At 44.6% G+C, this 14,988-nt stretch overlaps 1 protein-coding gene across 3 annotated transcripts in view; it reads left to right on the forward strand.

Annotated features, from left to right (window-relative positions):
- Positions 1-7,791: 7,791 nt before the first annotated feature.
- The window catches only part of FLRT2 (fibronectin leucine rich transmembrane protein 2), a 97,356-nt gene continuing 90,159 nt past the window's right edge, over positions 7,792-14,988 (forward strand). Inside the window, 1 exon segment of one of the 3 annotated variants that reach the window (NM_001412197.1) lies at positions 7,792-9,867. The gene's annotated coding sequence lies outside the window, so the exon portion shown is untranslated. 3 annotated transcript variants of the gene reach the window in all.

Raw genomic sequence — 14,988 nt, forward strand, 5'->3', positions numbered from 1 at the left:
TGCCTGGTGGGATTCATAGTCACCCACCAGGCAGGGTTAACTAATGACTGAAATGAAATCCAGTCATTTAAGGAAATCTCAAAGGCTTCCTGGAGTTAGGTTGGAAAGATGTCACTAACAGAGGGGCTTTGCTCTAGGCTTTTGCAATGTTTACAGAACCTATAACACAATGGAGCATGATTAATGAGGTTCTCCAAACTCTAACCCAAGCATAAGACTTTGTACTTGTCACATCTAAAGATCAGCCCTTTATCACCCTCATAACACAAGAAATGTAAACCAGAACCTGATCATTTCCTAAAGGAGTTACCCTGGCTTTCATCCTCAAGCAAACTAAGGGGTTAAAGTAGAGACATTCTCATTTTTTAGTAAGAATGACACCTTTACTCAGGGAAATGCTTTTCTCTCAGATACTTTTAACATTTATCATTTTATTGTATGCTTACAAAATGATGCAAAGCAAGTTCACCAGAAATTATCATCACTATGAGTTGAGACATCCGGGACCTAAGGAAATTGAGTGGCTTTCCTAAATACTCATCTCGTTGGGAACATATTTGATACCAGAACTCAGCCCAATTCTATTGCAAATATACTGCAACATGCTCTTATACTTAACCATAACCTATAAGGCACCGACAATGAGCTTGGTCAATTAGCAAATTTTCTCAATATCTTCCAATCTATTCACTACTCTTTTCCGAAAGCCTGAGAGTAATGTGAAAAATGGAAAATAAACGTGATTTATATCCATGATAAAATATTTTTCATTGTGTCAATTGAAGAAGTTCATCTCAAAACCCTCAGAATTGTGGGTTCAAAGCTCACACCTCATTAAATGTGCTCACCCTCATCTCTCTTCCATCTGGGACACTGCTGTGAAGGGGTGATGGATGACTGACAGCTCCAGTAGATCTAGGCACAGTTCTAACTTCCTTCATTCCATCAACAGTTTCCTGAGGCCTGAAAAATAAGGTCTTCTCGGCCGTAAAAAGGCCATTAAAGAGCATAACAAACTCAATTTCACCATGTCTAGCCGGCAAACTCCTGTTTGAGAAAAGTGAATGCAGAATACCAACCAGGGCCCATTTTCAAGTGACAGCAACTACATCAGTTGTCCTGAAGTTCCTCACGTGAGGATTATAAATCTGTACTTTGGGTCCTTTTATATTGTTGATGGTAGATATAGATTCTTCCTCCTGGACATTTTCATTGGCAGCACCCAGAAAAGCATAATGACAGTCCATCCAAGTGTATACACATGACATTCCTTTATTCAGTTTTCTTCTTTTTTCTTTGTCTGCCGAAGCTATTTTTTTTTCAGGTAATCTTCCTAGTAAAATGACATGTTTATCGATTCCAGACATTACAGTGAAAACCATGAAGAAACATCTTTGGTGGTTTTGCTTATTTATTTTCTGTTGCTCACAGCCCTGGAGCTGTCATCGTTTGAGAAAAGAAAGACTCTTGATCTGAGCTCCTTGATGGACAAGATGTTGTCTTTATTTTTTTTTTCCTTTGGCAATTGATACTGTGTCTGACTTTCTTCTTAACCCATCTGTCTTATGCTTTCTTGTTTTGCCAAAAAAAAGAAAAATTTGACATCCTCACAAAATGATATTTATATTGCCCTAACTGGACAGAAAGAAAGAAGATTCCTGATTGATGACTATCTGAAGGAATTAACTGTTCAAGGGATATGTGAAAATAATTGATAATTCTATTATCAAAGATAGATTTTTATTAATAAAACATCATGTTTCCTTGAGTCAGAGTAAACCAATGTTTCATGGGTTGTAAAAATAGAAGAATCTTTTGGCAGAGGAGTCTAGAGAGCACAGAACTTAAGACAAAAGCAGAAAATTTGTTTTCCCTTATTGGTTCATAGACATTTTAAAAATGTTACTGTTTTTTTTTTCAGAGAATGAAGTGGAAAGGCTGTGTCACTCTGTATCTTGTTTATTTTACTTCTGAATTTTACAGACCACATGGGTGGATTTAATCAGCTTGCAAACAACCTACTGTTTTGAAGAATAAGAGGAATTCTTTAGACTTGCTTATTAGTTTACTATTTCTAATACTCTCCATATTCTTTATCAGTCTTAAGATAATTCGAGTCCTATTTATTGGTGATGTTACAGCATGTAATAAGAATATTACCAAGATTAAATATTCATAGATGTTGACATCAACTCTCTTAGCTTTTAAAAAATAATTTTATTTATCCATATTTTGCATATCATATAATTCACTCTTTTCAAGTGTACAATTCAATGATTATTTTTAGTAAACTTACCAAGTTATGAGTCCATTCACCAGGAATCAATTTTAGAGCATCTTCATCACCACATCATGATCCTTCATGCACGTTTACTGTTAATCCTTTCTTTTCTCTCCCACGTTCTCCTCACCCTGACAACTGCTAGTCTGCATTCCCTCTTCATAAACTTTGTTTTTTCTGTATATTTCTATAAATTAAATCATATAATCTCTTGAGTATGGCTTCTTTCACTGAGCAAAATGTTTTTGAAGTTCACCTCTGCCTTAGTTTATATCCCTAGTTTGTTCTTTTGGATTGCCAAATAGTATTCCATTGTATGGATATACCACATGTTGTCTATCCATTCACCAGGTGATGGACATTTAAGTTGCTTCCAATTTGGGGTTATAATGAATAATACTGCTAAGAACATTCATGTGAAAGTGTTTGTGTGGATATATGTTTTCATTTCTCTTGAGTAGACACACCCAAGAGTGGAATTCTGGGTCCTATTGCAAATTTATGTTTAACTTTTTAAGAAACCTTCACACCAAACTATTCTACAAAGTGGCTGTGCTATTTTACACTGTCATCAGCACTGTGTGAAGGTTCCGATTTATCTACTTTTTCACCAACACTGTTTATTGTTTGTTTATTATAGCCCTCATAGTGGGAGTGAAGTGGTCTCTCATTGTGGTTTTGATTTGCTTTTCCCTAATGATGTTGAGGCTTCTTTAGCCTTTATAGGCTTACTTCTATAATTTTAGGGTCATCTGCTTAGGACAGACTTATGAGGAATACATGGTGTCTTTAAAGGAATCTGGCGTTTAATTCTTTGACATTTAGAAAAAAAATTAAATACCTTTCACATTGTCTATAATAACGAGAAAAAAAAATTCCTGCTGATGAAAGAATAAAATATACAGCAGGGCAGTGGGTTAATCTCTGGACAGGCTTCTGGAGACCTGGCATCTACTACTGGCTGCTTCACTGGTTCTGTGACCTGGGACATGTGGTGGGGGTGTGGAGAGCTCTTGGGTAAAATAATTTAGAAATGCTATAGGGGATAAAGGCTCTACAAATAGAGATATTTTTAATGTTAACTGCTTGACTTTCTACCACCTCTGATCTATAATCCATATTCTTGTATCTGTTGTGCTTAAAAATTGAACTTTATACCATTTACAAAGAATTTAAGTGAAAAGAAGAGGAAACTCCACTGCATAAACATGAAAATACAGCAGAATCCCTAGAAATCAAAACAAATACAGAATCCAAGATCAGAACAATTCAGATCTTTCTGTAGTTTGATGTTGTGCTTGTGAGTTACTAAACATCTCTTTAAAACACCAAGGAAAATGGGAAGGCCTTTAAAAATCAAGCTCTTAATGATTTCTTCAGTGACAAGAACCCCACCACCTTTGTCAACCTACAACACAGACTAGTGATCTCCAATGGCACTTGAGTTTTTAGAAAGGAGAATTTAACTCCTGCCCCTGTACTACTGATAAAGAGTAAAAATCAAATGCTAATAAACTTACTTACACTCATGGTATATGACTTCCTAGCCTGTTTACAAAATATTGTACCAATGGAAACGTTCAAAGGCGAGAGAGAGCAACAGAGAAAGAGTCACTATCTATAAGGAACTCTCTCTTTAAATTTTATTTTCATGTTTTAGTGTTAATTTTATCTTGCAAAAATGTTTCAAGTGGAGAAAGGGTAAACCTGAAACCCAAGCTGTTCCAACTGAGTAAACAAATGAGACGACTAAATGCAGAGAACTCAAGTACTAACATAATCCAACAATAAGATTAAAAAAAGAAAAGAATCACTTGAAAACCTTGAAAAAGTTACTTCTATTAGCTTAGTGGGAGAACTACGGGAGAAAATTGGCCAACAGCAATTTATGTGAATTTTTTAATGATGCAGTGAGAAGATAAGCTAAGAATTCTCTAGATTGAGGAAGTTTATTTCTTGAGTAGCTCAAAATTTGGTAACAAAGAGTGATTGATACCTGAAAATATTGTTCAGAGCAATTGTGCAGAAACTAAGCAGTTCTGTCTCTTTGAAGCTCTAGGACATTATGTAAAACTAGGTTACCAGAAAAGCAAGAAATAGCAGCACAAGTAAAATCTATGGCTTAAGGTTATACGGAGTAAAATATAGATCACGTTAAATTATGTTCTGTAAAACACAATAATTATATACATAATGACAATTTATTCTTATTTTGAGCTTTGAAATAACTCATTTATCATTTATATATCTACCCTAAAATATAGTTTTAGTTTTCCATATTGATAGAAGAGAAACTGAGGCTTCACATAGTTAAGCGATTTCCCTGATAAAGTGGTGGAGACTTGAGGTACCAAGTTCAAGTTCAGGACTCTTGTAGCTGCACAAAGCTTAACTGATAAGGATAATTGTTTTTCATACTAAGAATCAGTCTCGAAAACTGTCTCTGACTTTCTAAAAGATTCAGTTTTATTTTTCTAATATATCTATAGACAGTAGAAAGTGTACAGACGTGTGTGTGTGTGTATAGAGATATATATACAGTGTAGTGGCAAGTTTTATACATATTCAGAATCTTATATCCTCATTCACTTAAGTGTGTTTTCTCAGATTAAAACAGCACCTACCTCTTCATCAGAACTATAATAGACATAGAAGGCTCAAGAACATTTTTTACAGTGGTAGCTTCCAGGTTTGAATAAGTCCCTGGATAGATCTTTCATCTCTTCTTAAAATGGCTTACATCTTTATATCACCCCTATACCCTTTCTAAAAAGGCACTTCCCTCGCTGATTTTTCCCCAATGCTGTTGGAGAATGCTTGCTTCAAGTTTCTGCCAGCTTCCCTTTGGAATAGAGAGCAACTGCTTAACAAATGGCAGGTTTATGTAAGAGGAAATCTCCATGGTTTAACATGCTTTGGTTTCCTGTCAGTATGTACCTTCTCTTTTTGTTCACGCATAATCATCTTGTAACCCTCATGGAAAGGCAAAGAAACTAAAGCTTGGGGAAATGGATATTCAAGCAGTTACTTCCACATTGATTTTTTAATTTTTGGCCCAAAGTGCTTTCCACGAGACAGGGGACTCCAGTTGGTACCTGGGGCTGCTGTATGCAGAAGGTTGGAAATAAAAATAATACCGCAAAAGTCCCCTGTCAAATCAGTCCATTGTCACAAGAACATCTTCATCACTGGATGAAGTCTTCCCTCTTGAGAGAATCTCTTTCAGGGCACTAAAGTACCTTGCATACACCTAAATTGTTATATTTACCTAAAGAGTGTGTAATTATTTGTCTATGTGTCTCCACTAGACTGAGAGTTTTGACATATAGGGACTGAGTCTATTCATCAAAGGTCAGCTACATGTTTTGTGTTTCCTACAAAAGTTTGTTAGACGAATAGATGAACCATATACTGTAGTTTCAAAAGTAGAAGGGTGTGCATTTCAGTGTCGTGCACTTCAGTGTCGCACATTCACATGAATCCAGCCACGCTCACAAAAAGGGTGTTACACGTTAGAAGTATTTCTTACTCATGAGACAAATGAAAAGCCACTTCTCCACAGTGTGTTAACCATGTTAACCATGGATTTCCTTACAGTAGTGCTCATCTTAGAAGAAAGGATGCATTTCTCTGTACCTGCTAGAGGAGCTTATTCTTGAAGTCATTAAGCATGTTTGAGCATTTACCAGGAGAGTAGAAAAGTAAGATCAACTCAATTCTTTGAGACAGTTAGATTTAGCCCAGAGACAAACATGTAGATAGCAAACGCCACTTTAAAGGAGAAAGAAATGAGCACCATACTGGTGGAAAACCATGAAAGGGAGAGGGATAAGAGGTCATGGATGTCATCTTTTCATAGGGAAGTTGGAATTCTGAACCAACCATATGTGGCAATGGGGACCGGAAAAGAAGGAGACATTTCAGAAAAGAATCAACAGGATTTTAGGAATGACTGGGTTTGGGGATTGTAAAACACAGGGTAGTTGAAGATGGCTTCAAACATGTAACCAAAAAGAGATTGTTGAGCACATTCCTAAGAATACAGAATACAGCAGGAATTTCCTAGGAGATTATTTCTAAGTGAATTCGATATTTGGAGTGTTTACGAGTCACACTAAATGCTTATTTTGCTCATGTAAATGTTCCAAATTCATAAGGTGGGCTAGACTTAGTGACTTACTTCCAAAGGATGGAGTATTGAAAAGGACAAATAACTTTACAGTGGAGAAACCTGGCACACAACATCTTAGTGACGATGTTATCATCAGTGACATCATGCTGATATCATGTACCACCTGATATGATGTGATGAGAACAGCACTCCATCTCCGTGGTAGTCTTTCCTCAAACCCACAACTAGAGTCTAATCATGAGAAAACATCAAACTCAAACTGAGGGACATTCTACAAAATACCTGACCATTATCCCTTAAAATTTTTAGGGTCACAAAGAACAAGGAAAGCCTGAGGAACCATCCCAGAGCACAGGAGACACAATGACTAAAGGCAATATGGCATCCTAGCTGGGATCCTGAAACAGAAAAAGCACATCAGTGGAAAAACTGATGAAATATGAATAAAGTCTGGAGTTTAGTTAACAGCAACGTAGCAGTGTTGATTTCTTCCTTTTGATAAATGTTCCAAGGTAACAGAAGATGATAACACTAGGGGAAACTGACTATGTTTAGATTGATGTAATTTTCCTATGTTTTGAGGGCTGGGACCGTGTGATGTAATGATACTATTGCTAGAAAAAACAACTGAAATTTCTAAAGCACTTTTGTGTATACTGACGTGATTTGACAGTATTATGAGGGTAGGAGAACAGGTACTTTTACGTCCATTTTATATATGAGTAAACAGTGGCTCGGAGCTGAACTTACCCAAGATGAAAATCTTCAGTGCCTGGGGCTTAAACCGTGATCTTATGAAGCAAACCTTGAGTTATTTTTACTTTCACCAAAGATTAGAAAGACAGGCCATCGTACACGTGCACGTATAGAGGAAGAAGGTACAAGAAACATGGAGAGAAGGCACTGAAGGATTTGAGATGGCAATCAAATTTCAATTGAAGTGAAAATTCCATTCAGAATTGAAGTCTTAAGAATAACTAATAAGCTGGATTTTGTTTTTTGAAGCTCAGAGATTTTCTTTTTGTTTCTCTACTTCTCCACCCTTAGGTGTCAGTGATAGTTTCTCAATAAAAATAAAGTAACCTAATTATCACAGTTTTGTGAGTCTGCAAAATTATTACACTCTGGAGCCCCTGAACCACATTTACTATTCGTTTGCTTCCTCTGGCCCCATGATCACACATTTCTAAAACTGACTCATAGGTCATGTGGATAAGAAATTTGTTACAGCGATTCTGTTCATATATCTTCCATATTTAGTTTTCCTTGCCCTGATTACAATAATCACACCAATAGTCTTTAAAGGGAGAGCATCCTAATGATATTGTTTTATTATAATTTAGAAACAGCAAGAATCTAAAATACAAATTCGGTACATCTGCAACCAGCCCCCTCCCTTTTTGAATCTTATTCATTTTCCAGCAGCATAAATCAGAAAGCAAAACCTGTAGTGTTCCATTTTGTCTTTAACCAAAAATATATTCTTAAAATACATTCTCAAAAATATATTCTTAAAGATGAAATAATTATACTGTTATCTCAGATCAAGGTTTCAAAGGAGGAACCCATGTACACTTACACGAAGATGGATGTGTAAAAGCAGGTAGATGAGTATTTGTCCTAAAAATGTGATCTTTCGTATTGATTCCGCAGCCTGGCGAGCTATCCCTGTGCTTTGCTGCCACCTTGGCAAACTAGAAGGATTTACAACGGAATTCTGCACCGGCGGGCGGAAACGGCTCTCCCGCTGCCTCAAGGGTTGGCCTGGCTCGAGGAGGCGTTTGAAATGGCTATTACAGGTTCCCATTGGCTTCGGTATGTTGCCGAGAGAAATTAGAACATCTACCCAGTGGAGAAACACATTGTCTCTTTTTAAAAATAACTCAGTTTCCGCAAGATCCACGTGTTACCCTCTGAATGATTTTTAAAGGCTCAGTATTTCTTTCTTTCTTTAGTCGGGAATGGAGCTGGAGAAAGAAGGCATCGGTTGAAGATGTCTGAATTTGCGCTCTGGGCGACGTTCTGGCTCACTTGGGTGTGACGGTGACAGCAGAGGCGCTCTGCTATCAATTTTCTCTTGTCTAAGCTTCCATTCGGCGTCCACGAGGACTCACCTCTAACTCCAGTTAACTTCTTGGGAGTCTAGAGCGCTTAGTCACAGCCGTTTACAAAACGCGAAGCATCTGGGTGGCCAAGGTGGAGAGTCCCGTACTCTCTATTTTTATTTATTTATTTTTTACCACTTCCAGAGGAGTTGGAGAAATACTGCCGATCAAAATCTAGGTTCTTAAAGCTGACCTGCTGCTTTCAACGTTGGGACTCAGATATATTTTCTGCACCGTCATTTTTGTTTGTATTTCTCCTTTTTATTCCATTCTAAGGCTCAATCGCTGTCTCTCTCCACCCTTCCATCTCCCCATTCACATCTCAAAATCCCTCAAGCCCGCCCTTCCCCCATCTTCCGGCGTCTTAGTCTTATTTGAATATGCGGTCCTTTGGTTTATGCGGGCCTTGGGTGGGTGGATGGGAGGCAGCTCGTGGTTTCATTTAAATTGGGCGTGGGTAGGTGGGTACCTTCCACAAGTCGTCTCGCCCACGCAAAACAGTTAAAAGCTACAGTCAGAACGAGCGGAGAGTCCACATCTTCAAAGCACCGCTAGAAAAGGAAATAATACGGGTGCCAGGGAGAGGGCAGAAATAGAGGAATAAAACCCAACTTCGCGGGCAACTTCGATAAATCTGGTAACTGGCGGCAAAAAATAGATTCCGAGGGCTGAGTCTGGTCCGGATGAAACGCTACGACTCCTTCCCATGTCGGAGTCTGGGGTTGGAAGCCTGCCACTGGCGTCTTGCCACGCGAGTGCCCCCAGACAGCAACACACCCACTGGAAACGCACGTGAACAAAGCTCTCGCCCCAGGAGCCGCCGCCTGCGGTTTCCTAGTCGATTCCGGCTTCTCCAGACAGCGCAGGGCGCACACAGGGTTAAGTTAGCTCCCTCCCTGGTAGGAGGGAGAGGAGGGGGAGGGGAAAAGCAACATACTGTCTCAGGCTGGGTACCTTGTAGTTAGTTGTACGTTCGAACCCTGTGGTCGTCACTTGCGAGTTTGCATCTTCCATAGCCACCGCAGAGGTACCAGAGCGCGGAGATAACATCAGCGGCCGCAATCTCCGCTCCAAGGCGCCGCGCTGCTCCTCCCGGGGTGCGTCTCTGGCCCTAGGTCCCGGGTGTCAAGTAGCGGCGAGGCGGCAGCTCTGCGCCCGCCGCCGTGTCCACCCAGCCCCGGGACCAGGTTGGCAGTTCTCAACGATGGGCAGGAGGGACCTTGGCGGAGACCCCTAAAACAATACCATGCCCCGGGAGCCCGGCTGCTGCCGCGCCAGCTTCTTCCCTTTCCACCTCCCCGACCCTGTCGGATTCGGATGAGCTCACTGCGAGGAGACGCGACCGCCAGGTAAAGGCGCTGAGGTGCCAGGTGGAGTTTCCAGTAGCCGCCCCGGCTGCCGCTACGCGGGGACCACGCGGTCTCTTTGAGGGGGGGCATTGTTTCTTTGAAACGGTGGGAGGTGGTCATCGGGGTGGGATGTTTTAGGCTTTTATCTTTATCCAGAGAGAGAATAAGCTGCTTAACTCTCTCCTGACTTTAGGGAGGTCTATTTGCAAGTCGAATTCACCTCCTCTAAAGAGTTTTGTAACTGAACTCTGGGTCAAAACGCAAATTTGTTAGCTTGCTGGGAGCGTGGATTCTAAATTGGGGTTTCTAGAGCCACTAAGCTTGCCGGAGTCCACCTTCTCATTTCCCCAGAATGGATCTGTTAACTTCTAGGAGTAACACCCTCCTACTCCCCCACCTCCGCGCCCGCTCCATCTGCTGTTAATGTCACCAGCGTTATTAGCCGGCGGTTGTCTGTCAAGCCACCAGCGCGCCCCCTGCCCGCAATCCCGGATGGATTAGTGGCTAAGAAGATGCATAGGGTGCTAGTTCGTTTTCCTTCCAGTTGGGGAGGGGGTTGCTTTTCCCAAAATCAAGTCTTTCTCCAGCCCGGCTGATCTTCAGTGGCCCGGCACTGAGCTCAGGGCGGCGCGTCTGCTGGGCGCGACAGTCAGGGCCAAGGCGCGGGGAGCACTCAAGGCTGAACTGGGATTGTGTTCCCTGCGTCGCATGCGTGGGACGCGGACAGGGGGCGGATAACGCGCCCCAGGCTCTGAGCGCAGCGGCTGGGCGACAGCGAGGAGGGCGGGAGCAGAGCCTCGCCAGCTGCCAGCGCGTCCCCGCCAGGGCTGGGAGCCGCCGGGAAGGATCCCTCCGCTGCGTTGACCAGTCCTGGGCTCGTTTCCGCGCTTTCAGAGCCGGCGCGATCACTTCTTATTTGTAATCAGGCCCAAGATCAAGGTTGCCAGCTGAGGTCGGGGCACTAAACAGGGAAAAGAAGTATGGGGAAAAGGGTGATTGGGGCAAGCTGTACCCACACTTGATACCCAGGAAACTCCTGAAGCGCGTGGGACTGTGGCCAGCGGCAGCTGCTGGTGGAGGCGGAGGTCACCGCTGCTGTCGTCGCTGGCGCTTTGCTCCTGGAAGCTCCCAGCAAGATGGCACTCACTGTCTGTCCTAGTCTAATTAACTCCCCCAGCCATGCCCCCTCCTCCACCGGGTATTTATTAGTTGCACACTGAGTTTGGGGAGTAGAGGAGCTAATGTAAATATAAGTGTCGGCATTTTTCTAGCCATCTTTGAATAAAGCAACAGGGCCAGCGACCTGCGCGCACGAAGCTGGGTCGTGTGTGCTTCTGTGTGAGCGCGTGTGCCAGCCAGAGTGGGTCTCGGGCGTGCGTCTGGGTGGGTCCGTGCGTGGCTTGTGCTTGGGAGGTAAACCTGGCGTTTCTCCAAGTTGTCTTAACATGATTTAGGCGCTCAAATACGTGAAGGCGGTAGACACAACAGGGATGCGAAGGAAGTAAAAACAATTGGGAAAGTGGTGCCAAGTGACTCAGGCTTTGAATTGAGGACAGGGAAATCGTCCCGAGCCGGTCGTGGCCACCGCCCCTGCGCAAGTCTGCTGCGATAGCCGAGCGGATCCGTAGGGAGTTGGTCCTGAGCTAGCTTCAAGCTCGCCGGTTGCGTCTCGCGTGGGCCCACCGACGGCGCGTCTCAGCGCAGCCCGGCGCTTGGCGCGAGCTCGCTCTCCCTGTTCTGTTCAGTTTCAGCCTCTCTACAGACTTGTTAAAACATGACAGCAACTTACTGGAGGCAGGAGGAGCCGCAATGAAATGCGAGAAAACCAGAACCTTTTTTTTTTTCCTCCCAAGAAAGAGACGTGCACCTGGTTTTCTTAACATTACACTTTAACCTTTGCAAAGAGATTGCGAAGTGGAAAGGTTGCCTGTGTACAAATGAAGCTTCTTTGGCTGTCAAGCCTGTTTCCTAAATCTTTGAGGCTGGATTTGGCTGTCCGCTGTAATCTATGGAGAAACTGAACAATGCGTTTTCCAGTGGCCAGGGTGAAGGGAGAAAACGGGATGTTTAAAATAATCATATTAAACTTTGGATTATTTTCTCAATTAAAGTTATTTAAGAAAGTCCTGGATCAGGGAACTAGTGATGGGTTGGGGGCAAGTCACCAAGGTTGCCTGCATTTGAAATAACGCCATCTTGGTTGAGAGACTTGTTATATTTTTCCTCCCTAATCTCATGTTTCGATCATTTCTCAGCGTCTAAGTACTAGATCCTCTGGCTTGGAAGTACAACACCGGTGGGCAGGGGAGAAATCGACTTTCAGCGCTCAGATGGGGGCATTATCCCTAAGAGTTGGGGAGTGAGATGGTACACGGTAAAGAGAGGAGAAGGCGTGCCTGTCAGGGTGACATCCGTGCTGCTGTTAGCCCCGGCGCTGTGCAACTCTCTTCAGGGAGGATAGGGTTAAAAACCTAGTCTGACTTTGCCTCTTGGAAAGCTTTGGGTTGCAGCCGCGCCTCCCAAGCATTCTTTAAACCAGAAATGTGGGAGGGACTCTGAGAGCCAGAGAGGGAGGGAGGGAGAGAGAGAAAGAGGGCTCGAGGAGGGGAGCGCGCCAGAGCGCCAGGGACCGAGGGAGAGGAGGAGCGCGGGAGCGGCGGAGGCGATCCCGCGAATTCATTACTGTAAACATCTCCCGGGGGTGTCAGGAGGGGTGGGGGTGGGGGCCGCGGCGCCTACATTAGCCGGGCCGCGTCGGATTGAGGCAGCAGTGAGGTCGGAGCAGCCTCCGGACCCACGCCGGGCCAGCGCGGCACTTGGAGCAGCCCGGTGCTCGCCCCCGCGCAGCGCCCCTCGCCGGGCTCGGAGCGGTGGGCACTCAGGCGTCGGAGGCGCGCCTGCCTGGCTCTCCGGCCGTCCCCCAGGGTCCTCCGTCTCTGAGGAGCCCCGGCCCTAGGGGGCTACTTTCCGCAGCCTTCCCCGCTCGCCCTCCTTCTCTCGGGACACATTGGCTTGGCCGACGCGGAGAGGGGGAGGCAGAGGAGGAGAGGAAGCGGGGGCCGCGGCGGCCGGAGCCGAGAGAAAGTGGCATGCCCGAGCCCTGGAGGCGGAGGTGGCGGAGGACGGGGGAAGACGATGCCGCGGCTCACTAGGGGAGAAAAGCGAGAGCGAGCGAGGCGAGCGGGGCGCCCGGGCGCCGGCCGGCTGCGCGGAGGCGCGCGCCGCTCTGAGGCTCCGGCCTCCGCACCTCCGCGCCCCGACGCTGCGGGCGACAGGGCCGGGCTCCAGCAGCCGCCACCGTCGCCGCCACCCGGAGCACCGAGCAAAAGTTTGGATGGGGGGAGGACGCGGCGCTGAGCGGGATTACCACCAGGGCTGGAAGGAGACCTCGAGAACCTTCGCAGGTAACGCGCGCCCCTAATCGTCTCCTTCCAAGCCCCTCTGCTGGGTTCCTGCTCTCTCCTAGCGCCTTTCCTAACACTCGCCAGATTTGGGTGAAAGTAAGGAGGCGAAGTTCAAGATCTCAGGGATGGGTACCTAGCGCCGGGAGACCTATAGTCAAGCTAGAGGGGCCCGTAGCGCTTCTCTGCGCCCGGTGGGCAGCTGTGCGGTGAGGCGAATCGCCCCGGGCAATGGATGAGAGCCCTCGGCCCCAGCTGGTGGCTCCTCTTGTAGCTTGTTGGATATTTAGAATGTGGATTGAGGGGCTTTTAGTATTCTTAAATCCAGGGACGTGATGCATGGATTTCACTCACTCCCACCCTCACCCTCTCCCCCTTTTTTAGCTTCTTTTGTAAGTGACAGGAGCCCACTCCCATTCGCCCACCCTGTTTAGCTGGTGCAGAAAATCAAATGGGCTGCGTGTGAAAATTTCAAGGAAAGGGGAGAAATCCTCCTTCTCCCTTTGACATCCCTGGAGCCTTTCCTCCCTCCCTCCATTCACCTTCTGGCGTCATAAAATAGGAACTTTAGAAGTCACATTTTGATTGAAGGGGGAGATGAAACTCGTTAACCATTGCTGACGTGAATTTGCAGTGATTATCCGCCCGTTTGTGTGTGTGTGTGTGTGTGTGTGTGCGCGCGTGTGTGTGTTGGTGGGGGTGGTTAGTGTTGCAGAGAGGCCGATTTTTCCTCGGTGGCCTGATGCATCCCGGTGGGGGGAGGAGTGAGTGGTCGCATGTGTGCACTGAGTCGGGGACGGCGAGAGAAGACCACCGTCACGTTTCCGGAACAGAAGCCTGACTTAGTCTAACTAACAAAATAGCTCCTGCCTTTTACTTCGAGAGCAAAAAAGATTCCACACCCAACTCCCCAATGTCCCCTTTCTCCCAGTCGAGTTTTGAGTTTCAAAGCAGCTCGATGCCTGCTATTGCTATCACCTTTATTATGATCATTATTTATTCACCTGAAAACTCATCGTGCCCTCTCTTGTAAATGGAAATCAGTCTCCAAGAGCTTTTGATTAATTTTAGTGGAGGGAATCTCTTGTAAAGCTTACAGTAAGCTTATCAAGTGCAAGGCACAAATCCGTGTAAATGCTTGTGCAGGAGTGCAAGGTGCTGATTAGATTTCTCTACATGCTGCATTTGCTATGCAAAGCCTCTTCTAAACCCGAGCTATTGCTCCCCACTCAGCTGGGAGGCTCTATAATCAGGGAGCTTTGGGGCATGTCCACTCACTCACAGGCTTATTGCTAAATTTATTATGTCTAACTTCTCTTACCCGAAAGCTAATATGAAGGCTAGCTTCCATATCGGGACCGATATTGTCTGTGGACTTAAGTGGTATGACCTTATTACATCTCCAGTAAAAGGATACCCCAAACATTTTGAGGTAAAGAGAATGCAGGTTGGCATTTGTCCAGGGATATATTTGGCTGTTGCAGTATGAATGTAAAATTTTAGGTCAGTATGGAAAGTGTTAGAACTGGACTTTTTTTTTTTTTATCACATAGCAACATGCGTCAGATACATAGGATCTATAGATCACCATATTAGAGGGTCATAAATCTTTGGGTAATATACATACTATGAAAAGTTGCTTGTTTCCCCACAATGTTGTTGCTCCCCACAATAAGACTAATCTTCCTCCCCTCCTTGAAAGTCCAAAACAGGATGGGGT

The sequence above is a fragment of the Equus caballus genome, chromosome 24 (genome assembly GCF_041296265.1).
Source record: "Equus caballus isolate H_3958 breed thoroughbred chromosome 24, TB-T2T, whole genome shotgun sequence".
Lineage (NCBI taxonomy): Eukaryota > Metazoa > Chordata > Mammalia > Perissodactyla > Equidae > Equus > Equus caballus.